General features: G+C 45.7%; 1 protein-coding gene across 2 annotated transcripts in view; it reads left to right on the top strand.

The window, feature by feature from the left end:
* The window catches only part of NBEAL2 (neurobeachin like 2), a 1,179,347-nt gene that overhangs the window by 185,104 nt on the left and 967,196 nt on the right, over nucleotides 1–27,047 (top strand). The window lies entirely within an intron of this gene.

Raw genomic sequence — 27,047 nt, 5'->3', positions numbered from 1 at the left:
TTGTTGAAATTTTAATAATTTTGAATACCGAACAATTAATGAAACAAAGCAGACACTTTATAATTGTGAATACCTAACAATTAAAGAAACAGGGCAGAAGTGGCAAGAGGGCAAGTTCCTTCATACGGGACTACAATTGGGGAAAGCTTACAACCACTACTGCCAACAGCCAAGAGCCTATGAGAAAATGACAAAACAACAAAGGCGTAAATCCCCTTTTATGAGATATATATTGGAGTAAGATTATATCCGCATTGCCAACAGCCAAGAGACTGTGAAACCGTACAGAGGCGAAAAGGGCCTAACTCTCCTGTTTTGGAATATCAACTCGGGGAAACATGTAACCCAAACTGCCAACAGTCAAAAAACCATAAGAAAAGGCACTTGTTGTTCAACCCTCCTTTCAAGAGAGACTGGTGTGGAGAATCTTGGAATCAATATTGCCATCAAGTTTGAATGTAGTTGTAGAAAAAAAAGTTTGAATATAGTTGGAGTTTTCTTCCTGGCAAGCAAGTACACCAGGAAAGGGATCATAGTAGTTAGTCCTGCAGGCGAATATACAAGGAAAGAGGAGATGGTTTGATGAAGTACGTTTGTGGCAAAAAGGTGTGGTGGAAAGACCTTTTGTTGAATCAAGGAACTCATTAACCTTATTTATTTGACAAGCTGTAGCATCGCCAAGAGTAGTTGCTGTGCTGTCCTGACAAAAGTAGTTCATTTGAAGAAGGTGGGATATGCTAGACATTTGAAAAGAACAATTGCTTTGGATTTGAACTTTCATTTTCCTTTCCAAGAAGCATTTGTGGAAGATAAATTAGCTGTGTCACAGGGAAAGACACTGTGGTTGGAAGAGACTGGTTGTGTTCCCTTGAACAGAGTGTTGTTGTATCAAAACTGTGCTCCAAGTATTCCTGAATTGATCCAGGGGAAGAGAGCCCAACCCTGGTCACAAGGAGTACTTTGAGATCTCTTAGGTTTGAACTGATAATTGTTTTGTTGAACTAAAATTAGCCATACTTTCTTTATATACTTTTTATTGTGTGTAATAGTGTCAGGGTCTGAGACTTTTTGGACATTTGGTCATTTTGTTTTAGTTTGCTAGGCAGGGACTTCTGTGTTAGGATAGGAAAGATGGGTGTTTATCCCATTCTTTTTCTTGTAATAAAAGGCTAACCTTGAGAAAACATGACCTTTTGTGTATGTCTCGCATTTCTGACCCCTCCCAATAGGCATCAAATTTGGAGATCTCGTTGAGGTGCAAATCAATATAGAAATGCCATGCGTTTGGTTTTTGGACGTGGACAATCTGGGAGGGCCATTCACTATATGGTCTCTCAGTGACCCCCAGATCGAGCATTTTTTTCAGTTCTTCGTGAACTATTTGTTTCCTGGCTTCCGGAAGGGTTTTAGACTAATTACCCTTCCAAGAGTGGTTTGTAACTTGTGCACTATTCCCTTTACCCAGCCTAGTTTCGGGGGTTGGTGTAATCTTCAATCTCCTTGGCTAACTCTTGATGTTTGGTGGTTGTTAGCCCTGCCTGGGATAGTTACTCCTGGTACTTCAATGGGAAAGGGTCTCTTCCTGCAATTAGAATACAATAGGAGCAGTTAACGATTGCTATTTTCCTTCTAGCTCCTGAGCTTGTGTATATAGTTGGGAAGCTTTGCAACGGTCAACCTGCTGTACTTACTATGTTAGGGGAAACCACTTTGGTTATGGTATAAGGTCTGCATCATCTGGCTAGCATTTTATTTTGGGTGCTGGGCAATGGAACCACTGCTTGATCCCCCACTTGAAGAGTTCGCTTTGTATAATGTTTCCTCTCGGCTCTATGCTTCCTGCAGATGTGATCTCACTGGTTGACAGACATTCTCCATATATTCTCATGTGTTTCTAATCATGGCATGGTCGCTTGTTTTACGACTGTTATGTCCCTCCCTTTCTTCTCTCAGAATGTACAGTACATCTTGGGGATTCAGTCCGTACACAAACTCCAAAGCGGATTGGTTGATGATTGGGGAATTTTCGTTTGGCAAACAGAGCCCAAGTAATAAGATCGTCCCAATTACACCCATCATCAGTGGTCGAAGTGCACAAAAAGTAGTAGTGAAACTATGTTCCCTGCCCCAGCTCCCCCAAATCCCGTCATCACGCCCCCTCTAAGTCCCCAAACAAATACACATGCTATTTAAGGGAATGTTCAGTGCAAATTTCAACTTCTTCCTACTCTTTTATTTTAAAACGAAATCATTCTGTATAGTTTTCTTTTTAAAATAAAAGTACAGGAACACTTATGACCACTGCCCATCTTCTGAAACCAGCTGCTTCAAGGTTTTGTTAAAGATTTTGTTAAAGCGCTTCACTAGGTCATTGATCTGTGCAGGATAGATAAAGGTCTGTAACATTTGGATCTTCAATAGGGTTTTCATTTCACTCGTCCGTTTTAACATGATGCTACTCCCTTGGTCTGTTTGAATCTCTGGTCTTGTGAAGAAAGGGATGAGTAACATAGGATCACATTGGTGGTGTATTGAGAAGGATTGTGTATTAAACAATTGCCAAGATGTTTTTGATTGCCTGATTTGGAGGTTTCCTGGGGGCCGACTCCTTCTATGCCGATCCAGTGGAATGGCACCCTTGTAACGACTGGAATGGTGCTCAGTTAACATCATCTGGAGATGTCTTTGACAGATGAGGCAGCAGGTACAGATCTGAGGGTCTCGGTCTATACTCCTAGCCAGTAAAACCATTTGAGCAGTATCTTCTGTATCTTCTCTTGCCCAAAATGCCATGCCATCAAATTGGAGTGGTCTATTTACATTACGGTCTTCTGGAACTGCTTTGGGCTCAATAGTTGATTATCGTCAATGCCATCTCCCCTGCAGGTTCACATTGTCGATATAGGAGTACTCTTCTCCGTGAAATGATGTGTCTTCTCAATGCACCTCCTCACTAGCCCAGACTTCCTTAGCCCCAGGTTAGTATATAGTGATTGTTTCACCCTCTGTAAGCTAACAGCCAAATATACTGAGATTTTGCCCTAAAAGCCATGGGCCTTATCTGACTGAACTCCCTCAGGAACTTCCTAATTACTCTATTCTAGCCAGTTGTTAGTGATCTAAAGGGATATGGGATTTGTGCCTTGCAGACACCATGTTTGAGATGGTCTTTTCCTCTCACACCCACTTTCTCCTCCCCCTCTCTTCCTTTATACTACACTCCCCTTGCCAATCCAACCCCCCTACTCTATTCCTTCTCTAGCCCTCCAATGCCTCTCCTACCTTTAGGGCCATGCCTCCCACCTTTTCATGTAACTCATCCCTCCTTTTGATTACTACTATCTCTCCACTAGAGCTCCCTCTTTCACTCTAATACTACTCCCTTCCCACTGCTATCGCTCCACTACCACTCCTTTCTACTCACTGCTGCTCCTCCGTTACAGCTCCCCCTACATACTACTATTAGCTCACCACTACAACTCCCTCCTCCACATTTCTAATACTTCACCCACCTCTATCTCAGACACCTTCTTTCACTCTCACATTCACACCCTACTCTCGTTCTCCTAACCACACTTGCCACAAGTTCGTGCACACTCACAACACAGTACTTTTACTCACTAGCCTATACCCCATCTTCTCCAGAAAGCACGTCCATATTCTGCTGCCCTTCCTTCCTTTCTTCTTCCTCCTTTCTTCTTCTGGTCTCTTGGTCTTTCTTCTCCTCTGACCTCCCATGAATAACCACACTTCCTGCTTCCTATGGTCCATTGTTATCTCACTCCCACTCTCTTGATTCTCTATCCCTGACCAATCTGACCCTAGCTTCCCTCCGCTGAGATGTAATGATTGCCTGAGTTACAAGCAAATGGCTAAGCCCCGCCGCAGAAAAACAGTGATGGCACGTGAAGCTGATGTGAGGCCATCCAAGCGTGAATGGTGTCATAGATGGTATCTATGTAGCTGGAGTCTTGGTCGTACATTCGTGAGAGGGGGCTACGGATTTGGGTGTCATCAGAGTAGTTTGTGTAAGATATGCCCAGAGAGTCAAGAAGGTCGGAAAGGGGTTTAGTTTAAATGTTGTATGAAGTAGGGGAGACGCCGGAGCCTTGAGGGACCCTGCAGGGACTTGCCAGGTAGACCTCACACTCTCGTCTGTGGGGTTCCCATCACTTCTTGACATAACCAGGCCAGGTTAGTGGCCTTGTTTCACAGGCCATGAGACGTAACCTGACTCTGGGATGGAGCTCTCTAAAAGGTCAGATCAAATTGATTGCAGTACGACAGTTATCTAGACCGGAGGGAACAAATGGTGTGGAGAGTGCACAAACCAGGAGAACGCGGGCAGAGGGAACATTTGGCAATTTCTATTGGATAAGCCAGTCAGTGCAGTCTTGAAAGGAAGCGCAAGACCTTACCAAGCTATGAGGCCAGAAACCCCATAATTGCAACCAACTCAGCTGGGTGCTATATCCCTAGGAGTAAACCGAGCACTATATCCCTTGAAGGTGTGTGCTGGTTGCAGTTTCTGCACAAGGAGCGAGCTGGGTGCTCTGTCCCTACAAGAGGTAAGCTAAGCTCTGTATCCCTAAAGGAAAATCCATCTGGGGGGGGGGGGCGGCTATCATTCAGACTGTGGCTCATAGACAAAAAGAAGGGAGATGGGCTCTATATCCCTGTGACATGAAAGAAGGGCGTTGGGTGCTATAGGCATGGAAGGGTTGCAAATGGCAATCTGGGAACCAAATGCCAGAGACACTGATTTGGAGTCAATGTGCATGCTGTCCATGGTGTGCTTGAGTAGTTGGCGGTCAGGAAGCATGCTGGGTGTTCTATCCCTCTAGACAGCGTCGAGAAGCGAGCCGGGTGGCATATCCTTGAGATTATATTTGGAGCAGAGATCCAGAGGGACGCCAGCATCCCTATTATCACAGCGGATTCCTGAACGTGCAATAGTTCGTCTTCCTCCCCCATCTTATTGCTTACATTGTTCCTAGAAACTAACACCCTGTCATTTTTAATGAAACTCCTGGCACATATAGGTGCACAAGCCCCCCCTTCACCCACATCCTGACCTACACTAAATCTGGGAATACTTGTACATACTATGGCCCCATGAAAGGGTAGGAGACGGAGTACGAAGAGTCCAAGATCCTTGCTAGGCGACAACGCCCAGAGTCACTATATTTTATAGCTAGTCTGCACCTTTTGCTTCAGATGAACCCCTAGTACCCATAGGTGTTTATTTCATACCCCTTCTGACAACCATAATTACACCCTTGAATTCAGACTTCTTCGTTACTAGTCCTCTTGGTTTACCACAAAGGTTTTGTTGTAGAGTGCCCGAAAACAAAAGTCCCTGTTGTGATTAGGGTCCAAAGAACTAATGTAAAGATTTTTGCTGGCTGTAGAAAATTGAAATTTATACCCCCAGCCCACCTTCCACTCGGGTAAACAATCCAGCACAAAACATTCTCAGAATTGGCATTCTGGTTGCCTGCCTTAGGAGAGCCCAAGAATAGGATTGAATGGGTATGGACTCCCCTTACATTTGTCCAGTGATGTTTGAAGGGAACCAGTGGGTCGAATGACCAACAACAGCAGTGGAGAATGTCAAACCGGTGACCAAATAAAATAAAGTTTCAATTCTCAATTGGACACCTTTCTTATTTTGACCAAATTCACAAGTGCATTCTCCTATTATACGATACGACATGACATTTGTAACGCGCCTAAAGGTGACGTTCCAGGCAACCTGCTGCACCACTTGCTGAAAGTCATGGCCAGCAAAGGTGTGTAGGCCACAATGAAAATGACCAGATAGCCCCCAGCTGGGCCGAGACTTCCGCCAAAACACAATTACAGAATGTGCATTTAGGGTGTGCTTGGTGTACAGTCACCCACACCACAGTGTGTTATGCCAGGAACATCATACATCTTTGTTGAGCCTGCCATGCCAACCTTCAGTACACAGTGTTCTCTGTGGTTATAGGACGCGTGAGAGACGTTCCCTGCCCAAAATCATAACATAGAGAGACCGGCTTTTGCCACAAGGCCGGGATGTGAGCCACAGAGCTGGGCCTATTACACGGACCAGGCATGAGAGAAGGAGAGGGCAGGCTCTTTCATACACAGAACGTCCGTCTGCTATATGTACAGCACTCTGCCATAATGTCGGTGTGCTCCAGCCCAAACCCTCGCCCTCTGCCTTAGAGACCACCCCATGCGGACAAGCACACAGCCGATGTGCCCAGTCGAGGCTCTTACACCAGAGGATCTTCTGTGCAGGAGGACAGAGCTGGGGCACCCACACCTGCACTTCTACAATGTAGAACATGCCTGGGAGCAGGGGGTAACGATGTTAAGTTGCAAATCACTAGCTAGGCATAAACCATCACCCCCTCAGATGTGTGCACGCACTCTCGCTCACACACAGAGAGCCCACTGGCCAATGGAGAGTGCACATTTTGAGGGCTGCCATGGAGGACAGAGCCCATGTGTCCCACACCTGGCGCTTGCACCACAGACATGCCCCCTGCCCTCCTAACAAATGGCTTAGTATGACCTGCCCCACAGCACGGAGCTGATGCTCGCGATACCTAGCCTTCTGATCACAGCGGAACACATGCCCCAGAATGCACAACTGCGGCGGCCTATGCCTAACCGTAGCACAGAGGACCTCATGGCCCAGTGCATTCTTGCAAGTACATTGGCTACCTTTTAATAACTGCACTGGGAATGCGCAGATGTCTGTCCTAAAGCCATGTTGCGTTAGAGGCTTATCACTGTTGCCTTCTAAAGGCCGACTCAAAGAGCTGTGGTGTAACAGAAGAGGGAACATGACAAGCGGTGTAACGCAGAAGGCGGGTGGGGCTAGAGGAGATGAAAGGAAGGAACATGTTATGTTCGTTGTTCTTTACTGCTTTATTCCGGAGAGGTTACAGAAGATGAGCAGGACTGAAAAAGAGGGGCAGAAGGATCGAAGAAAGGAGAACATAGGGAGCGTTATTTCGGTCTCTTCCTTTTTCTGTAATAAAGCCTTTTCAAAAGAGAGCGATGAGATTTTTAGATTGGACAGTCGTGGAACCACCCGATTTCTCCTTTATTGGGGATACAGAGTGTAGGCTGCACTCTCCAGGCTTTCATGGATGATGTGCGTAAGTGGGCCGCCTAGGTCTTTTTTCCATAAGGTTAACGCACATGGACAAAGAATGGCAGTGGCCAAAATCCCTGGTCAGTGGCCCGAGAACCTGTTTGTGCTCCTGACCTGGAAAAAGTCTCTAATGGTCAGCCAACAGGGAACCACAGCAAGCTGGGGGTCTCCGAAGTGTTTTGTTCTGAAAGGCCCCCTGGCTGTGAGTGGACGGTTTCCTGCAAGCGCAGGTATTCAATAATTAGTCGATAAAAACCCTGAGATGCAAGCAGCTTTACTAGCCTGGCAACAGCCCAAGACTCTTTGCGAGGGCCTTTTAAAAAGACTCCTGGTGCTATTATCAACGGGTAAACCTCCATGCCGATGGATTTATGGCTGCCAGTACCCTTGTACAGCCCAGGAGTGGAAAGGTTTTGGGGTGCTAATTTGGGAAGGTGGGCAGCGATGGACCATGCCAACAAGCAAAAAAGAACTTGCAGGAGACAGTTATCATGAAGACGTTGTCTGCCCCTGTTAGCCAGTGGCAATCGGATCATGTGGAGTGTGGCTCAGAAGGCCTGCCAGCCCAGGGCAGGGGATGGATTACCTGCCCGTTGAGAATTCCACTTCTAGGTAATGGGTAGAATGACGTGCCGTCCTGGCTGCTTCTTTTCTTTAAACCCTAATCCCAGTTTTGGAAAGAGGAAACATTATTTCTGGAAAAGGGAAGGGGCATGATCTTCAGGCCTTTTACTCCCATCCAAACCATGTCTACCCGATGAGTGTATATGCTTGGTTAGACAGTAGTTTTACTGTTAGGGTAAGTGTTATGAAAAATGAAATAATCACAAAGCCCAGTGTCCACTAGGAACTAATCAACCCTTCAGTCACGGGCCTTTTTGTAAAGATTTCTGGTCATTCGTATGCTCCCAGAATGCTCTTTGATTTTATGAAAAGCAGCAGCCAGGAACATGAGTATTTGTCCCTTCCACTTTCTTATAGTGATATTTCAAAAGAGTACAATACCAAACGTTGCCCCCCTTGGAAGAAAACCCTTGTTTGTGAACCAAGGCTTCTCAAGAAAGCCAAATAAAATCAGTGCAACATAAAATAATGTAAATGTGTATTCTAGGTTTTGCTTGGACACGTGCAAAATTCTAATTCTGTCTAAAACACTGTTCATACAACTCTGAAATAACTTGGAGGCTTGTGATCTTTTCTCTACTTTTGACTTATTCTCTGATGATGAATTTCTGATGAACTGTAGAGATAGTTGTTTACTCCTGTTTTATTCTCATGTTCTTCATTGTGTTTACTCAGTTTTCACAATTGATTGTTTTATGTATTCAGTTCTGAATTTTGCATCTGGTATTTTGTATTCTGTATTTTATCATGTATTTTATATGAGTACGTTTGTGTAAAGGTCCAATTTTTAACTAAATCACAAACTTATTATTACTAAAACATATTGGAAGTAATCATTAGTAAGTAACATGGTCAAACTTTAAATAAAACCAGTTGACAATGTTAGTACAATTAAATAATTTTACTTTTTTTTCATTTGTTTTGCTGAGAATACACACCATTTTATTCCTCAGAGCGTCCTTGCTTCTTAGAAAGAGCACTGCTCCAATTAAAACCCAGTGCTGCTAAACTCACACATTTGTTACAGTAATAATAATAATAATGAACCCAAAATAGAAAATAACAAACAGTTATAGGCCTAACAGGCTGGCCCACTGGCCCCTTAGGACTGTCGAATCACCAGCACCCCCCACAAAAAGTATCCATGCCCTCCTCGCCTCCCTCCGAACAGGCATTGCGGCATTAGTATGATGAAGGCATGTCTGGCAGGACATGTGCAGTGACAGTGCATGTCTCCCAAAAACAGACTGATCACCCACCTCGGGCGATGCCTCCGTCACTGCTGTTCTTCTACTTTCACAAACAAGGCACTTCCCACCCTACTTTCAAGGGATCTGGATTTTTGGAGCCACTGAGGTGGCACTAGCACACAGGGAACAAGCAAGGTGTTAGGTGGAAATGGGCAGATGGAAAGAACGGGGAGCAGGGGGTCTGGAATAAATCACCCCTCAAGCACATGAAACCCTGATAGGAACTGATACTTCGGATTTCTGCTCTAGGTGGATTTCTGCCTGCAGGTCTCCCTCAAAAACAAGCAAATGAGTAATGCATCCGCAATTCCATGAAATATCACTTGGCGTCCATTGTAGTTGGGCTAGTAGTTTTTCAAATTCAGAGGACAATTATCAGCATTCCAATTTATGCAATCACTGCCAACTTTACGGCATTTAAAAACTAGAGAAAATCTCATGTCTGCCCCTACCACCAATGCTACTTTTTGGTGGTCCTACTTTTATGTGGCAAACTTTGTCAAACTCTTGTCCTTCTATTATGTTTGTGGCCTGTACGGTTTTTGGTTTTAACAATCTGGTCACCCTAGTACTTGGGTGGGAGCGGGGCGGGGGTATTTCACTCACCCCTTACTGCAAGTGTGTGCAAGGTGAGTTTCACAAATGAAAACCTACATATGTGTAGTGACAAAAAGAGTCGGGAGAGTAGGACCTTGGAGAGACCAGAAGGGAAGACCAGAATTTGGAGAGACCAGAAGGGTAGACCGGACGTTGAAGTGACAAAGCTGGTCCGTTTTAGTGATGGGGGAGCATTGCTATTATGAAAACTAAGGGTGCAAGGGGAGAGCGGTTTATGACAGAAGTGGGATACCACAATGAGAAAGATCTAAGATTACAGCTACTCTGAGGGAGAATCAGACTGTAGAGCCATGTAATTTAATGATGTCAGTACAACAATCAAAAAATAAAAGCGTCCAGGTGAATTTCACATCACCTGCTTCCTAAGCTGAGCTCCGTCCTTTGCATAGTTGCTCTGTGTCGCGGGATTGATTGACCTGAAAAGAACGAAAGGCTTTGCAGAGATTTGAACCCGTGGCGTCCCGGCATGTGATCAGCTCACTCATCTGCCTTATCAACTTGTGTTTCTGTCCTTCTGCATTTCACGGCAGAATATTGTCTCTAGGAAAAAGCAGATCAAAATTAGCAATTTGGATCCAAGTTGTCCTGGCACATTCAAAAAGCTGCCTTGCATCTCAGCAGCCTTGGCAGACAGGGGTGTTGCTAGGTCTGGAAAAGATCCGGGGCTACGCTAACGTTGGGACTCTGGGCTAGCTAGCCTTTTGGTTGTAGTCCATAAGTTTCTATCCAGAGCTACAACCAAAAGACCCGGGGCTATAGCCCTCTCGGCTCCCACCAGCAACGCCTCTGGTGGCAGAGGAAGCCCCGGGCTGGGCTTGGGAGGAGGGGGGGGGGCAGAAAGAGTTCAATCATTAACGGGTAGCAACAACAGGCTTTGCAGAAGACCGAATCCCGCCCTCCCCATATTAAAATACTCCCTTGCTGCAGCCAAATCCTTAACCTCTCCTTCCATCAGTTGCCCTTAGAGACACTTGCATCAGAAAATAGATGTTTGGGGGCTTAGAAAGGGCGTAAATGTGAGGGAGCAGAGAGAATGGTAAACAAATTGCAGCAAAAATGAATAGAGGAAGAGAGGTGCAGACCAGCCAAAGCGATGAGGTAGGTTGGGGGGGGTGGTGGTGTAAGGAAGGCCTGGTATTAAACATTGAAGACCGACGCAAGTGATCACAGTTCAAGGGTGTTAATGAACTTCAAATAGGTTGGTTGAACGCTTATCTAAGCCTAAATCTAAGCATGGGAGTAAGCTATGACTATAAAATAATGAATAACATAGTCCTAGTGGAGTTCCTGTCAAAATAATAGGGCCTATACTAATAAACCTATTCCCAGTCCTTACTTCTAAATACAAATGGTGTGGGATAACAATGTATGCGAAATATAAGTCTTTAAGAAAGAATATGTCAGGATGGTTGAGAAGTTGGCCTGCCTTCCCCACGTTTTCAGCACGGGGCAAGGCGGCACATGCGAGCTTCGCACACACTCTGGCTTCTTGGCCATGAGGTAACAGTTCGAAATCTAGGTATCGGGGCCTTCTGCCAAAGTCCCTCTCCCAATTACAGTCTCTTATTGCAGAAGGCCTGATGTAACAAACAAAACACAAAAGTTCCTTTCCTTTGTCAGGGTTTTCACATTCACAAGTTCACAACTGGTTTTCCTTGTCTGGGCTGGCACCACGGGTCCCCCTCGTTCGGGCTCAGACCCTTTTCCCACAATGTTCACAGTTGGTCTCACTCATTTGGGCTTGGACCACGGATCCCCATCGTTCGGGATCAGATCCCTCAATATCAGAATCAAAGACTTTCGAATGTGCAATGGGTTTTGCTTAAACCGTCGCAGGACCACTTCGATTCACTTCACACAATTGTTCTCATCAATCTTCTACTTTCGTTTCTCTTGGTGGCATACCTTAGAGACTTTCGATTGAGCACATTCATGGTGCCGGACCACTCTGTCAACTGTATTGTTTTTTTTTCCTTCTCAAGTTCAAACATTCATTAGCAGTTTAGCCTTACTTGCGTCTTTCATCACACGCGTTTAACAATGTTTGTGCCAGCACTCGTTATACAATGTTGCCACTTGCGCCCTTGACTTCAACACAGACTGGTCTTGCATTGGTCTCCCCAACTCACCAGCTGTGTTGATCTGTTTGCTTCTTTGTTTGTGGAGCCACGGACGATACCACAGCGTCAGCTGCCCCCCCCCCCCCCGCCTTAGTCAATTACGTAGGAGTGTCCTCCGTATCGCTGACACACAATGCAGAATTCTTCTGTTTGGTTTCCCGACCTTACACTTTCTGGCTTGAAGAATTTTTTGAAATTACGACGTCTTGCCCAAAAAATTAAGGGTGCTTCCCTTCTTACGAACCCTCCTTGGTTTGCTTTCTCCCCTCGTTCAGCTGCTGACTCTAAACTGCTATACCTGTGTGTGCTTTGCCTTGCTCAGAGTGTGCTCTTGTGCACCACCTTTCATCCATGTGGGGAACTTTAATGGCAGTCAGCTGTGAGTGATTGTTAGTAATTGCCTGACCTTGCCTGTTGTGCAGGAAAGGGGGGTGTAGAGTTTTCATATATCCTACCTGGTAGGATGGGGTAAAGATGTTAGAGGTATACTGTGTCTCACCACCAGGCATCCCACTCCCACTCCTCGAAGACCCCTCAACCAGGTGATCCTCCTGCACTGGTCCACCCCCATGGTCTGGTTCCAAAGACGATGGCCGTGCCCTGGCCACCTCAGAGAGAGATCCGCAGGGATTAGCGGGCCAGACACCTTGTGGAGATGTATACAAGTTTTGGCTTCTTGTTATTTTTTACTGGCTTAAACACAGGGGGCAGAGCCTAACTGGAGGAGGAGGGGGTTAGGGAACAGACATGGAGGGTGGACGTAATGGTCCAAAGGAAGGCATAAATGAGGATGGCTCAGCTTTGCATTCATTTGTGGTCTTGTAGAAGATGACCATGGCCATTTATTTTGTGACAGCTGATTTCTAGTGATCAGAATAATGATTCTGTCAACAGGACATTATTTCTTCAAACTTTGGTTTCTTTTAAAGAATCATTGTTTTCTTGTACCTTAATCCAACTGTACCCAACAAACGCTGCAACTCCCAGAATGCACTGATTTGTTAAATGAAAGCCCATGACGGGAAATAGGTTTCCTGGTGACAGTCACATTGACATCAATGTGGTTAACTGGGAACCAGAAAAAAAGGTATTGTTTGCATAGGCAGGAAAAAACAATATTTGTACCCAGTAGTTTGCTACTGTTCACGCTTTTGGCAAAGGACCCGCAGTTAGATAATTGGAAGGTAATGGGATGGAGCACCCCAAGGTTAGAAAACTAAGTGGGCTGCGATAAGGCGGGGGAGGGGTGACTGCCGTTGTAGGTGTCCCTGCACAATTGCATGTATTTATGTCTGTGTTTGTACGTGTGATATTTCAAGGATCGATCCGGCCTTCATTTTATTCCGTGTGGTGTGGCGGAGTTCTAAAAAGCGGGTCGCGAGTCAAGCCAGGAGTGGTTATGCAAGCAATGCTCCTCCAAGTACGTGCATGTGCACTGTACACTGTGCCTTAGCTTTATGCATTTGGAAACCTTTGGCATACATAAGCTGCCACTCTGTTCCAAAATTCACCGAGAAATATGTAGAGGGATAAGTGAACCCTAGGGGCCAGTGTTATGTTCATTGGGCTGGTAATCAAACATGGCACCTTCTCAAGTGGATGCGATGAGTGACTACAGGTCCCAGCATAGCAAGCACGGGTCACTGCAGTCGGAGCTGGCCCCAGGTCTGCCAGCGCCCTGTGCGTGATTTTTCGGCGTGCCCCATCCGTCACAGCCCCTGCCCCATCCTCCCCAACATTCTGACTGCACCGTTGGTGGCTCCCTGAACCCTGTCTGTGACTCCTCTCCGACTCAAAGTCCGACTCAAAGATGTGCTTGGTTGGCACCTAAACACAGGGGCTGGCGATTACTTGTGTTAAACGTAACTCTGTCATCAGCAGCCCACACAAACGTACATCGCATTGTTTTTAATCATTAACACGGGTCTGCATTCCTGGGAACGGAATCCCACAAGTATGAAGGAAATGGGACATAACCTAAGAGGACATACGTGGTAACAGAGGCTTGCATGGGGGTCCAGCACACTAACACATTATCTCTGGCTCTGCTACAGGTACTATGTTTGGAAATGAAATGCATCGAGATTTGCTATAAACGAGACAAGACTATAAATAAGTGCACTTGTGCCCACTGCCCAAGCATCAGTAGTTTGCCCGTCACTAGTTATAGATTGGCCTAATAGCCTTGTGTTTTTCAGACAGATTTTCAGCAGTGCCGCCCATGGGGGTGTTAAAGGCATGGTCTAGTAAAATGTTTTATTGTCCCTACGGGTCGGCCATGTTTTTTTAAGCCTAAGTGGCTCGATTTTAGAAAACTTTCCTATTGACCTTACCCGAGTTTTCATCCATTAAACGCACGCGAAAACAAGCACCAGGGAGCCGCCATTTTCTGATAATCCTATCTTTTCCCCGATCGCCCTGGCTGACCTGCTTTTGCGGCACTAAATCAATTCCCCCGCCCCTGAGCCTGACATTATCAAAACATTCATATTCCCCGCCTCTCCCCGTGACGTTACTGTGCTGCGTAGGCAAACGCGCCCAGTCGTCTTCTGCGCGACTCCACACAGAACCCGGAAACCAACACAGATCAACTCACAACACAGCGCGCCACAATTCGGAATATGAAACTGTATTTTTTTTTAAAAAAAACTTTATTTTTGGTTGCATATCACGGCTATCTCGCTGTGAAACTCACATATTCTTTACAAACATGTTATGTACATCCAGATTTGCATCAGTTGTTCCTGATTAATATTATATTTCGGGCATACAACGTCATAGGTACAAACAGATAGAAGTGTGCATAAGGGGAGATAAAGCGCTACATAGGGTTGAAGAGCATTATAGTTCGTTTACACTGTCACTATCAGAGCTTTCTGTATCCAAGGAATTTTCGGCTAGATACGTCCTGAGCGGTGCCCAAATGTCTTTCGGCTTGCATGGAGCGGGTAACAATCCCACATACTTTTCTTCACATTCATTCACGTATACCAGTGTAGAGAGAAATTGTTCCAATGTCGGGGCCTGTGTACTTTTCCATTTCTGTAGGATGCATTTCTTTGCAACTGCACAGGCAACATTAAATAATCTCCTAATTTTTTCCGAGACCTTTCCAATGTCTCCAAATAGGTATTTCGGGGGGTTAAGGTTTGCAGGGATTTGTGTGATGCTTTCTAGGGTATTTGCTACTTCACTCCAGAATTTTGCTACAAGAGGACAATCCCAGTACATATGGAAGGAGTCTGCGCCAGGGGCGTGGCATTTTGGGCAGGTATCAGGCACATTAGCGTAGCACTTCGCCATCTTTGCCGGGGTGAAGTGAAGTTTGTTCAGGATCTTGAACTGTATTAGTCTTAAGCCCGCATTTAACGATATCTTTTTGGATAGGAGACAGTATCTGGACCATTTCCCTGTTTCAATAACAGTGCCCATATCTTTTCCCCAAGATGACTTAATGGTATTCAAGGTGTCCGTATGCGTCTGGACTAAGGTATACAGTTTGGACACCCCCGTGCCAGTCTGGGAGTGCAGAGATTGGTAACATGCGTGCTCTGGAGGTTCATCTGGAAATGTGGGCCAGCGCTTCTTGAACGCTGCTTTCATTCTGTGGAACTGCAAGATTGTTAGGGGAGTCTCACCGACCGATTCTGCGAAATCTTCGGGAGTCACAAATTTACCGTTTGGGAACATGGTTTTCATTGTGAAATCATATTCTGGGAGCCAACTTTTTTGAATACCAATATCATATGTGGGTGCGATGCCTGGGAAATTCCAAAGCGGGGCTTGTGAGTCGTAGGGGTCATCTATGCCAAGTCGTTTACTAATTGCGTTCCATGCTGCGATCGTGCAAGAGGTTGGGTCAAATTTGCAGTCATCTCTATGTCTTTTTGAGTAGATGATTGAACGCAGGTCTGTTGGGCGGACTGAGTGGCGCTCTATGGGTACGTGTGGTGTGGTGTCCGAGGGGTCTTGCCAGAATTTCACATAGTGGGCTTGTGCTACTTGACAATATAGTTCGAAATCAGGAGCCGCGAAGCCTCCCTTTTCATAAGGTTCGACCAATTTGGCCCAGCTTATCCTATTTGCCCCCCCATTCCAAACGAAGTTTGTAGCCATGGATCGAAGGTTGTCGAAAAATGGTCTGCCCGGCCAGATGGGGACGTTGCAGAAGACGTAAAGGAGCTTAGGTAACACGGTCATCTTGAGCACCGCTATACGGCCAGCCAGGGATATGGGGAGCTTAGCCCAGATCTGGAGTTTTGAATATATGATTTGTAGAGTGGTCTCATGATTGTCTATATATAGAGAGGTGCTGTCACGGGAGACCTGTATTCCCAAATATCGAATATGTTCAGGAGCCCATGCGAGACCATGTGTGTTTGTGGGACAGGTGGTGGCATTGGTCAATGGAAAGATTTTGGATTTGGTCTTATTAACTTTGTAACCCGAATGTAGGGTGAAGTCATTTATTACGGCCAGTATAGGAAGCAAGTTTTTCTCAGGTTCTCGAACATATAACAGAGCATCGTCAGCATACAACGAGATGGCTTGGTACGCCCCTGACATATATATGCCTCTGGATTCCTGTTCTGCCCTAACTGCAGCCGCCACCGGTTCAATTGTTAGAGCGAATAGTATAGGAGAAAAGGGACATCCCTGTCTTGTCCCTCTGTGTAATGAGATTTGGTTAGACAGTGTTCGGTTGGTCAATACCCTGGCTTTGGGTGACGAGTACAGGAGCCCAATACAACTGGTTAAATAAGGGCCGAATCCAAATTTATGGAGAACCTCAAACATATACACCCAAGAAACTGAATCGAACGCTTTTTCTGCATCTAGGGATATTGCTACAGCCTGCGCTTGTGGTTTAATCTGTGCTAGAATGCAAAAAAGTCTACGCAAGTTTAGTGCAGTGGATCTAGTGGGTATAAATCCACATTGGTCGGGATGAACCAGTGTAGCCATTTTAGGAAGCAGTCTATTGGCAAGAACTTTTGCGTAGACTTTGGCATCCGTGTTTATCAACGACAGGGGACGATAAGAGGAACAATCATGGGCTGGACGTCTAGGCTTCAGGAGTACTGTGATGACAGCATCTGTCATTGATTCTGGGAGCGAGCCAACCTCGATGGCCTCTTCCCATATACGGGTGAGGACAGGAGCAAGGATCATTGAGAAGGATTTGTATAACTCGGCACCTATCCCATCCGGGGCCGGGGTTTTACCTGAAGCCAGTGATTTGATTGCTTCAGTTATTTCATCACAGGTTATAGGCTGCTCAAGGATTTGGTTGTCTTCCAAGTTTAATTTAGGGAGATCAATCTTACTCAAGTATATACGTATTTCTTCTTGTGTACTACTATCATGATTGGAATATAGGTCAGCATAGTAGCGTGAGAATTCGTCATTTATCTCTTTCTCGCCACTGACAACTGCACCTCCCTCTGTCAAGATGCTCGCAATTGGGGTATGGGAGCGTTCATTGCGGAGCATACGGGCTAGGAGGTGACCTGCTCTGTTACCCTCCCCATATCTGCGTGCTCTGATGGGAGTGGCCATGTACTGTTGCTCCCTGGTCGCCAGATCGTTGAACGTTTGGAGATGTGCGCTGATGTCAGACAGGGTATGCCTGTCGTGCGTCATACTATATTCAGTTTTGAGTATCTGCAAGCGCGATTCTGTGATGTCTAGTTTGTTTCTCACGGCTTTAAGGAGACCAGTCGTCTTGGACATCAAAATACCCCTCACCCACACCTTAAACGTTTCCCATAAAATCGCCCAGCTGTCTACGAAGCCATTGTTCAACTGGAAGAATACCTCTATGTCAGTGTGGAGAGTCTCCACGACATTCGGGTCTTTTAATATGTTGGGGGACATCCTCCATCGTTGTGTTGGGCGATCTGTGCCAGGGAATAGTATGGCCAAGGTGACCGGGGAATGGTCTGAGAGCGTACGGGGAAGGATTTCGCATTGTTCCGTGTAGTTGACCAGAGGGGACGAAATTAGCCAATAGTCTATTCTAGATTCAGTGTCGTGCACTGAGGAGTAAAATGAGTACTTCCTCTCAGTGGGATGGATACCCCTCCAGGCATCAGAGAGGGTGAACTCTTCGAGGGCGTGTCGTATAACATTTGCCGCTTTGGTGAGAGCTCTAGGCCTACTGGAGGACCTATCCAATGTAGTATCGAGAATAGTGTTTAGATCTCCTCCCCAAAGGACCCAGGCGTTAGTTGTAAGGCCTATCGTTGAAAGAAGCTGTATATAGAACTGCGGATCATCGATATTCGGGCCATATGTGTTTATCAAAACGAGTTTTACCCCAGCCAAGCTACCCCAGACCACCACATATCTTCCCTGTGGATCTATCCTGCATTTTTCGGTGGAGAACCCCAAGGAGGGGTGTATCAGTGTGATGACCCCTCTACTCTGAGAGGAATATTCCGTGTAATGTCTATTGCCACCCCATTGCCTAAGTATTTTTTCGTGTGTGGGCTTCAGTGCGTGGGTTTCCTGGAGCATTACAATATGCGGATGATGTCTATTAATGTATGCGCCCACCTTACTAGCCTTTGCTCTGTTGTTTAACCCTCGAATGTTCCACGTGATTAGTTTCAATCGTAGCCCCTGGCGTATTCTAGTGGTTTGTGCCATTTGTATTCGTAGTGATAACATTCAAGGATGTGGATATTCCTAGAAGGTGGGACAGCGAGCGAGCCAGTGAGTGCAATTTTAACCAAAAGTAACCGATAACCAGCTAAGAGAAGCTTTGTGTCGAGTGCCCAACAGGGGCATCTTGAGGCCTCAACAGTGGCCTCTAGAACCAGGTGGCAACCCATGTCGCCATAGCCCACCCCCTCCCACATCATTGAACCCAACTTGATGATGATCCCTTTTCTTATTACTAACTTGTGGGAGAACCCAAAGAAAGGGGTCGTGCGCAGCAACACATCCGGCTACATTCAAGGATCGAAAGCAGAGGTGCGTCTCTGCCCCCCCCTCGATTCCATTGCCGTCGGCAGTTCACTTGTCCCCCAAATTATCTGGCCGCTCGTTGTAAGATGAGTATTCAGGCTACACCAGTTGTTGCAGGTCATCTTGGTCAGCACTCTGCCTCCCTGGCGGAAGGGGTATCGAAGCTTCCATGTAGGACAGGGCGGCTGCAGGGGATTCGAAGAAGTGCGCTCTTCCGCCATGTTGTATTCGGAGTTTAGCAGGATACAGAAGGGCATAGGGGACCTGTCGCAGTCGCAGTTGACGTTTAATTATTTCGTAGGACCGTCTTTGAGTCTGGACCCCTGCTGAAAAGTCCGGGTAAATATGGATGTGATCATTTCCAATTCTTAGGGGACCTTTCTCCCTAGCCAGTCGTAGGACAGCGTCCCTGTCCCTGTAGTTTAACAATTTGGCTATAACAGTACGGGGTGGGGCCCCAGGTCTAGGCGGTGGGGCGAGAGAGCGGTGGGCCCTCTCTACCAGAAATTGAGATGAAAAGGCCTCTTCCCCAAGGAGGGATTTCAGCAAGTCCTCGATCCGAAGCTCCATTGGGCCCTTACAGAACGATTCTGAAAGGCCGACAATGCGGATATTGTTCCGCCTGGAACGAGACTCCAAATCGTCGCATTTGCTATGGAGTTTGTCCATTTCCCCCTTCAGGAGGGTAATGTCCTGGGTGTTTTGGCGGGTGGAGTCCTCGTTCAAACCAATTCTACCCTCTGCTTCGGTGATCCTGGCACTTTCCTTGTCTACTCGGGTCTTCAGTGAACCAATTGTGGATACGATGTCATCGAGCTTGACATTTATGGCCAGGAATCCGCTCTGTACTGTGGTGAGTAGGTGGTCGAATTTGGAGTCCTCCGACAGTAAGGATGTGGTGGGGGGCGGCGTATCCGGACTTACAGGAGGTGTCTGCGAACTGGTGAACGAATCCATAGGGCCGGTCCTTCTGGTCTTATTTAAGTTCTTGCTCGGCATGATGTGGGGTATGAGGGAGTCTGGAGTTCGTGCCTCAATGTGTCGCAGTAGGAGATTTGTGCAACATAGGATTTGTCTAATGGCACTGGTGTGGAGCAGCAAAGGGATTGAGGGCTGACCCGCGGAGGGGCCCGCAGTGAATCAGAGGACGCTGATCACATCCACCATGGGTCGTCCAGGAGCCCGCCGTATTATATCAGGCGCACTTTGTCTCCCCAAGTGTACACGAAGGATGGCAATGCCCAGCTCCAATGCAGGATAGTAACATAATATGTGCAGGTCAGTAATAAACAGGTTGCTTCTCAGCCAGCGCTGATGTGCGTTACAGGAGGGTCTCCCCAGCACTTGCTTCACAACGTGGGGGCAGGGCAAGCTCCACGATGGGCCCTCTCCTAGCCAAGTGTTTCGCCCGTAAGTGGCGGGTGTGTCAGCCGGAGGGCCCAACAACGCCGCGCAGAGTATCGGCGGTTCAAAGATATCCCTCAGTATGTTTGTTTTACTGCTCTCCCACGCAGCGGCGCAGGGCCAGACCCGACAACCCACCAGGGCTCATAGATCGCCACGTCGGCGCCTGCCCGACCACGTACCTGTGGGGCAGCGCAGTCTCCGCTCGCCCTTTCAGGCTCCAGGGCAGCGCCAGAGGTCCACCCTCTCGTCTCGCACCGAAGAATCGGGTCCGGGAAGTTGGGCCGCAGCTCAGCGGGTGCCCGCTCACGTCCACAAGGGCCTCAGGACAGGAGTACAGGGGCGGTCCCCAGCCGCGGCTCTCACGTAACAGTCCGTGGAGCTGCGTGGCGGCCCGGGCGAGCGAGATTTCAGCCCTCACTCGTTCGTGGGCTCACAATGTCCGATTTCAGCCGGGATTTTCCCCACAGGAGTCCGGATGTGGCGAGAGGCAGCCCAGTTATTTAGGGGGCTCGACGCACTCTGGATCCGGGTGAAAGTGTTTACAAGGATTCATGCCGGAGCGGAGCTCTTCGGCTATGCGGCCATCTTGTTGCGCAGCAGCGCCCCCATGAAACTGTATTTTAAAATGAAACAGCAACACGGTACATTTGGTAAAGTACATTTATTTGACATTAAATGTTTAGAGAATATTCAGCAATTGCCATATGAACTCCGGAAGCCATTTATTTTCTTTTATCTGTATCCGCAATAACTGTTCCGTTTCATCTTGAGTCATGCGCTGTTCCTTTATGGTACACAGGGTGTTCATTTTCGTAAAAAGAATCACTTTGGAAGCACGGTGAACCGCAAGGCTGTTCCATCAACTAGGCACTAGTCCAGCCTAAAGGTTGTTATGTTGCTTCTAGCCACTGGTACAGCGTAAGGGCATGTGGGCCCTTGGCGATCGTCCCATAATATGGTGATCGTGCTCCAGTTGTTGACACAAAGCTGCAGGTGTCTGCTGAAGAATCCATCCGCCGGTGTCTCAAACAGATGGCAGTGGCAGAATGGGATCAAATACCTGTTATGAAAACAAAAAAATGATAATTAGTCTCGCTAGCCGAACTTCATTAATATTACTCATTTTATTTATTACGGCCGATCAGAAACTATTTGCTTGCAAGGATAGTTCAATGGAGTATGTTCGTCTCTAAAATCAATGCGAAAAGTAACGAGATAAATTGAGGCCAACACACAATGATAAACGACAGTTAGTCTACATGCGTGAGGAATGATATGATATATGATATGGCATTTGTAACGCGCCTATACTCAAGTGTTTCTAGGCGTGACGAGGCAGGTGGGGAACAAGGGCAGACAGACAACGATCCTACTAGGCCAGGTGTCTTTCTGATCGCGCATGGGGAAGGGCTGTACATGGTTAGTTGAATACAAATTAAATAATAGGGCCAGCTGGTGGCAAGTGCAAGGTAAATGCCGGGAGAAGGGGTTGAAGGATACAGAGACAGTGCCGTAGTGCAGGGAAAAGTGGCTGGGCCAAGGACCGAGATCGGTGAGACGAGTGGACCTGCATGCCCATGTGCCCACTACGGACAGTTTTACTTTCTTTTCCTAGCTCTTCATTCATTCATTTATTCATGCATCCATTCATTAAATCTTCATTCCGGTATAAAAGCGTGTAAAGATTTACTTACATTATATTTGAAATTTCCATTGTGTCTCTTCGTAATGCAGTCTGTAAAACGGACCGTGCGCTTGACAATGATTTTTCGTATACTGACCTAAAATGAAACTCGGTCTAGTTTCTGAATTTTCTGCCTTATCGTCTCTTACATTATTGCGCACTCCCTTCAAATGTAGTTCTTTCGGCATGGTCCCTGTCTCAAGGTCAAAAAACAATAGACCCTTATACTTCCAGTGCGACTTGTGGGCCTCATCTGGACGCTGTCCTTCGCATTCTTTATTTGCAACATCACGTAGTATAGGCATCTGTGAGAACTTGAAGTTTAGAATCCGTCTATGTAGTGCGCCTCAATGTGCAAATGCGAACTGGCTTCTCTCCCAAATGCCACGGCCTGCTTGGCTGGCGCGTTCCAAGTGCCCCAATTTTGTCCCCGTTGTCTGCGAGCTTTGCAGCCCAAATTGAGACATTTAATTTTTTGGCGGAAGGTCAGGGAAAGTATAAAGTACCACAGGAGTTGAGTTAAAAGTGAGATTTATTGTTTGTTTGTTTGTTTTATTATTTGCAATACGCAAGCCTCCCCTCCGTTAATAGTGCGCAGCGTTTACATTTACATGAGATGAGACATGAGAAAAATATATACATACACATATGTGAGGTGAATAGAGAGAATTCAAAGATGACACCCAGCTTGTTCGCCACCCATGAAGGTGAAGGTAGGGGTTAGGTTTACAGGTACACTGTACAGTAACATTTATTTACAAAAAGACAATCGTATTGCAATTATTTAAACCGGGATTTGTACTTCACAATCAGCTGTGCTTCGGGTGGGAATGGCACAGTCGCAATGTTCGGTGGCAATGGATCACTGCTCTGCACAGAAACGTCCAAAATTCCATATCTGTGCTTCTCTAACACAGCAACAATAAGGCCTTTCACAAAGTCGAACTGCATTTCATCATAGACTGGTTTGATCACCCATTGCTTACTTCGTTTTGAAAACACCTTAGTGTAGCGAGGCATCCTTACTTTACCCCTAGTCCTAGATTGTTCACGTCCGACATTGCTGTTATGGGCCAAGACCGCTAGTAGAGTGCGATGTTTCATGCCCCGAAAGCTAAAATGCAAGCGCTTTGGCCTGTACTTTAGGCACATATTGTGGAAATCTCCTGTGTGACAGAATTCTGTCAGTCCTCTCAAATCTCTTGATAGAGTTTTGTCGAAAACAATCTTCTCAATGGCTTTGTGTGTCGGTGAAGATGGAATTAACCACTTCTTCTTCCGTGCCTCCTCTGGGGACAAAGGGCCATGTTCACATTGGTGGAAATGTTCATTTGCTGTCCAGCGGTGAACGTTGGTACAGTGGTGCATCAGTGACCGCCATTTTTAGTAGTATTTCCACTGACCCCTCACAAGTTTTTGAGCTCCACCAAAGATGGTTGGTGATAGAATGTGACCACTGCAAAATACTTTCAAAACCTTTTTTTTCCCCTGCAGCCGAGATTTTCTTATTGATTGATTTAGCAAGATGCCATACGTCAAATTGATGTTTAATATGTGGGAACTGCTCTCTCATTGTCTTGGCAATTGAAACGTGTCTATCCGTGGCTATGAGGTCGATGTGCATTCCCCTCGATTGTAGATATTCCACTGATTTTATAAAACCTAGTTTCTCCATGGCCACTGAAGATGTACATTGTGTTACCTGCACGACCACCGAACTCACAATTTTCTTACTATCCATGTCCTGAAAGTGGTAGGTGCAGTACTTGGCAGAAAATCCAGGGCTGTCGCACTGTCCATCGCCGGCTAGCCTGAATCGTTTGCCTTCGAATGTACTAGCTAGAGACAATTGTTCAATTTTCCAAGCATCACTAATGGCCGGAAACAGATAATCACGTTGGTATATGTAGTACAGCGCTTTAGAAATGAAATGGAGTCCCACAAACTGAAAGAAAGCCTCTGACTTTCTAAAACTGGAGCCACTAAAAAGTGATGCAGCTGCACACAGTAGATTGCCTGCTGGCAGTTTCCCCAGCATCGGTTGTGCAGACCATGAGAACCTATGATTTAATCTACAGGCGGCATTTATTTTGACTTTACTGCCTTTTATTTGACGAGTCACATTAATCAATGGCTTCCCACATACTTTCCCTCTAATGGAATGCACACATTTCAGCATACTTATAATTTCCATCAAACAACTGTCGGAATACAATGTATTTGCTCTCTTTCATTAGACTGTCATCCTGCATCAACGTTGTTTCGGCCTTTGACGTTGTGGAGATTTCAACACATTGGAAAGTAATATCGCTGATATCAAGTTCTGATGCGTCTATGGATGCTGCGGCTGGTTCATTCTCTGTCATTTCAACATCTATTACTTCAACATTGATGGGAGAACACAACAATGTCGACAGGTTTTTTGGTGGCAAATTTTTGGCGGGTGTAGATTGTGTAAATTGATCTGCAACTACTTCAGAGCTATCTTCAATACATTCAATAACATCTTCTTGTGGTGGTGCGGTCGCACTGTAGCTATGGTCCAATGCAACTTTGCTGTAGTCTCCAAACACAGTTAATTCATGTTCTGGCCATTGGACATGAGCATCTCGAGCCTGAACACGCCTCGCCTCAATTAATAGTTCCTCCATAGTGTACACGGTCTGGCAAGCCACATCTCTCATTCGCTTCACTGTCTGTCTGTATGTGTATAGTTCTGACACCCACGGGTAACTGGAGGAGAGATTGGAAAAGGGATGTTCAGTTTAAACACAAGATGGAGTGTAGTAGAATTAACTGGAAAAAAACATAAAATAGTCCCCAGAACAAACATTTTTTTAAAGTTATGAACTGTTTGTAACTAACCTTTTTTTGTTTTTTTTTCTTTGCAACTTTTTTGATTCGACCTTCAACATCTGCACGCTGTAGCTCCGATTCGTTTCCGCATGTCCTCCCTTCCTCTTGTGCTGCAACGACTATATTTTCTGTATCCGCATAGACAGCACGGAATGAGGCTCCATCGTCTCCCTGAAACATAGTACTTTCATTACTATGTATCAAAATATTGTTAGCATAAAACACACGTGAGGACGAACACACAGGTACATCTCAATAGCCAAACACGATTTAAACATTGTGTGCAACAATCAAACGACAAGTATTCGACCTGTGATGATCTATTTCGATGGAACTGTCAGTATCCATACCTCTGGCTCTGCATGGACTGCCATGAATGGTTGTATTGGCGAGGAGGCATCCGCATCTCCCTGAAACACAGTACTTGCATTAGTATGCTTTTCAATATTGGAAACACAACACACACTTGGGGTCGACGGCACAGATACATATAAAGAGATAACCACAAATGATGCATTGTCCAAAAGAATCAAGGAAAATCCAAATATGATCACATTTCATCGACTTATTTCAACGATTCCTTTACATCTGCATCATCTAAATAAGATGTTGTGATTGTGGTGGAAGCTCTGTCGTCTCCCTGAAACACAGTACTTGGATTAGTATGGTTTTCAATATTGGAAACATAACACACACTTGGGGTCGAACGCACAGGTACATATAAAGAGATAACCGCAAATGATGCATTGTCCAAAAGAATCAAGGAAAATCTAAATATGATCACATTTCATCGACTTTTTTCAACTAATTATTTACATCTGCATCATCTAAATTGGATGTTGTGATTGTAGTGGAAGCTTCGTCGTCTCCCTGAAACACAGCACTTGCGTTAATAGGGTAGAAAGTATAGCAAATGTAATCACGTTATATGATCACGCATGATAGAGCTGTCATTATCCATACCTCGTGCTGCTGAAGAATATCTATGGATGTTGCAAATGTAGTGCGCACTTCCGAAAGCTGTTGCGCCGATTCGTATACGCATGGTCCCGCTTCCACTTCCCCTGGGATTACTTGAATGTCAGGCTCTGCATCAAGTGCAGGGGTTGACGCTCCATCAACTGCCTGAAACATAGTACTTGCATTAGTGAGGATTACAATAGTGAAAACATAACACACCTGGGGTCGACAGCACAGGTACATATCAACGGCTAACCACGAATGAAACATTGTGTAGAACAATCAACCGACACGAATTCCAGCTCTGATGATGACGCTCGATGGAGCTGTCAGTATCCATACCTCCTGCTGTTGAAGAACATCTAGAAATGTTGTAGATGTGGCGGACGCTTCAGCATCTCCCTGAAAGACAGTACTTGCATTAGTATGGATAACACTAATTATAACCGAAAACAAACACCAGTGGACGATAACTAAGGTGTATATCAATTGGAAAGCACTAACGAAACATTCAGTAAAATGATTACACGATAAAATAAAAATATTACTTGACATGCATAAAACAGGTCTGTAGTGGATTAGCCTAGTAAGATTACCTGATACGCGCTAGAAGTGGTTGATAACTGCGACCACGTCAAGGATGTAGAATGTTCTTGCTTCAGATTCAAGGGATAGTCAAGAAGTTGTAAAGGTAAATTAATGATTGATAATGAAATGCCAATATTAAAAATAGCCATGTAAGGCGACAGAATACTTGTAAAATGCTCAATACAGTACAGTTCCCTGTTCCCATATATATACATTGCGTTTGTGGGTTATGAAATCGAAAAAGAATATATTGGTAAATGTCATTATTCAAAAAACTATACAATCATATCAATATCAAAATTATTACAAGGGATAGAACACCTACAATATCAATTAATCCGTTTGGATACCTACACACTACCGCAAGGCCTAAATCTAAATCCGGACACTTGAGTCACCGGTGGCGGAATGTGGACGAATAGAGTGGGAATAGCGTTTTCGAGCAATTTCCGTGTCGTTCGCCATTTATTCTTCTTTGTTACCCAAGATGTTGTGTACATGTCCAAGGAAAAGTGCCGGCTGCAGATGCGGTATCGATCACCCCTCTTGTCCTGTAAGACTTGTTGGACTCTACTTTCCAGCTCATCCAGTAGATATCCGCAATGTCTGACCCATTCTCTTATTCGATCAACAGTTTTCGGGAATACATGCATTGTAGTGCCTTCAGATTTCGCATGGGTCTTCGAAGGGCAACCGCTAATCGAACAGGCAGGCATTGTTGATAAATCTGAAAAGTAAATATCGACATTATTATACAATCTTCAAGAATAAAGATTTGATACAAAAGTAAATGAATCATACAATGATCAATGCAA

This window comes from Ambystoma mexicanum, chromosome 2p, assembly GCF_040938575.1.
Source record: "Ambystoma mexicanum isolate Mex_15411 chromosome 2p, UKY_AmexF1_1, whole genome shotgun sequence".
In the NCBI taxonomy this organism is placed as follows: Eukaryota; Metazoa; Chordata; class Amphibia; order Caudata; family Ambystomatidae; genus Ambystoma; species Ambystoma mexicanum.
Note: the sequence above shows the minus strand (reverse complement) of the source record. Positions and strands in the feature narration are given on the sequence as shown.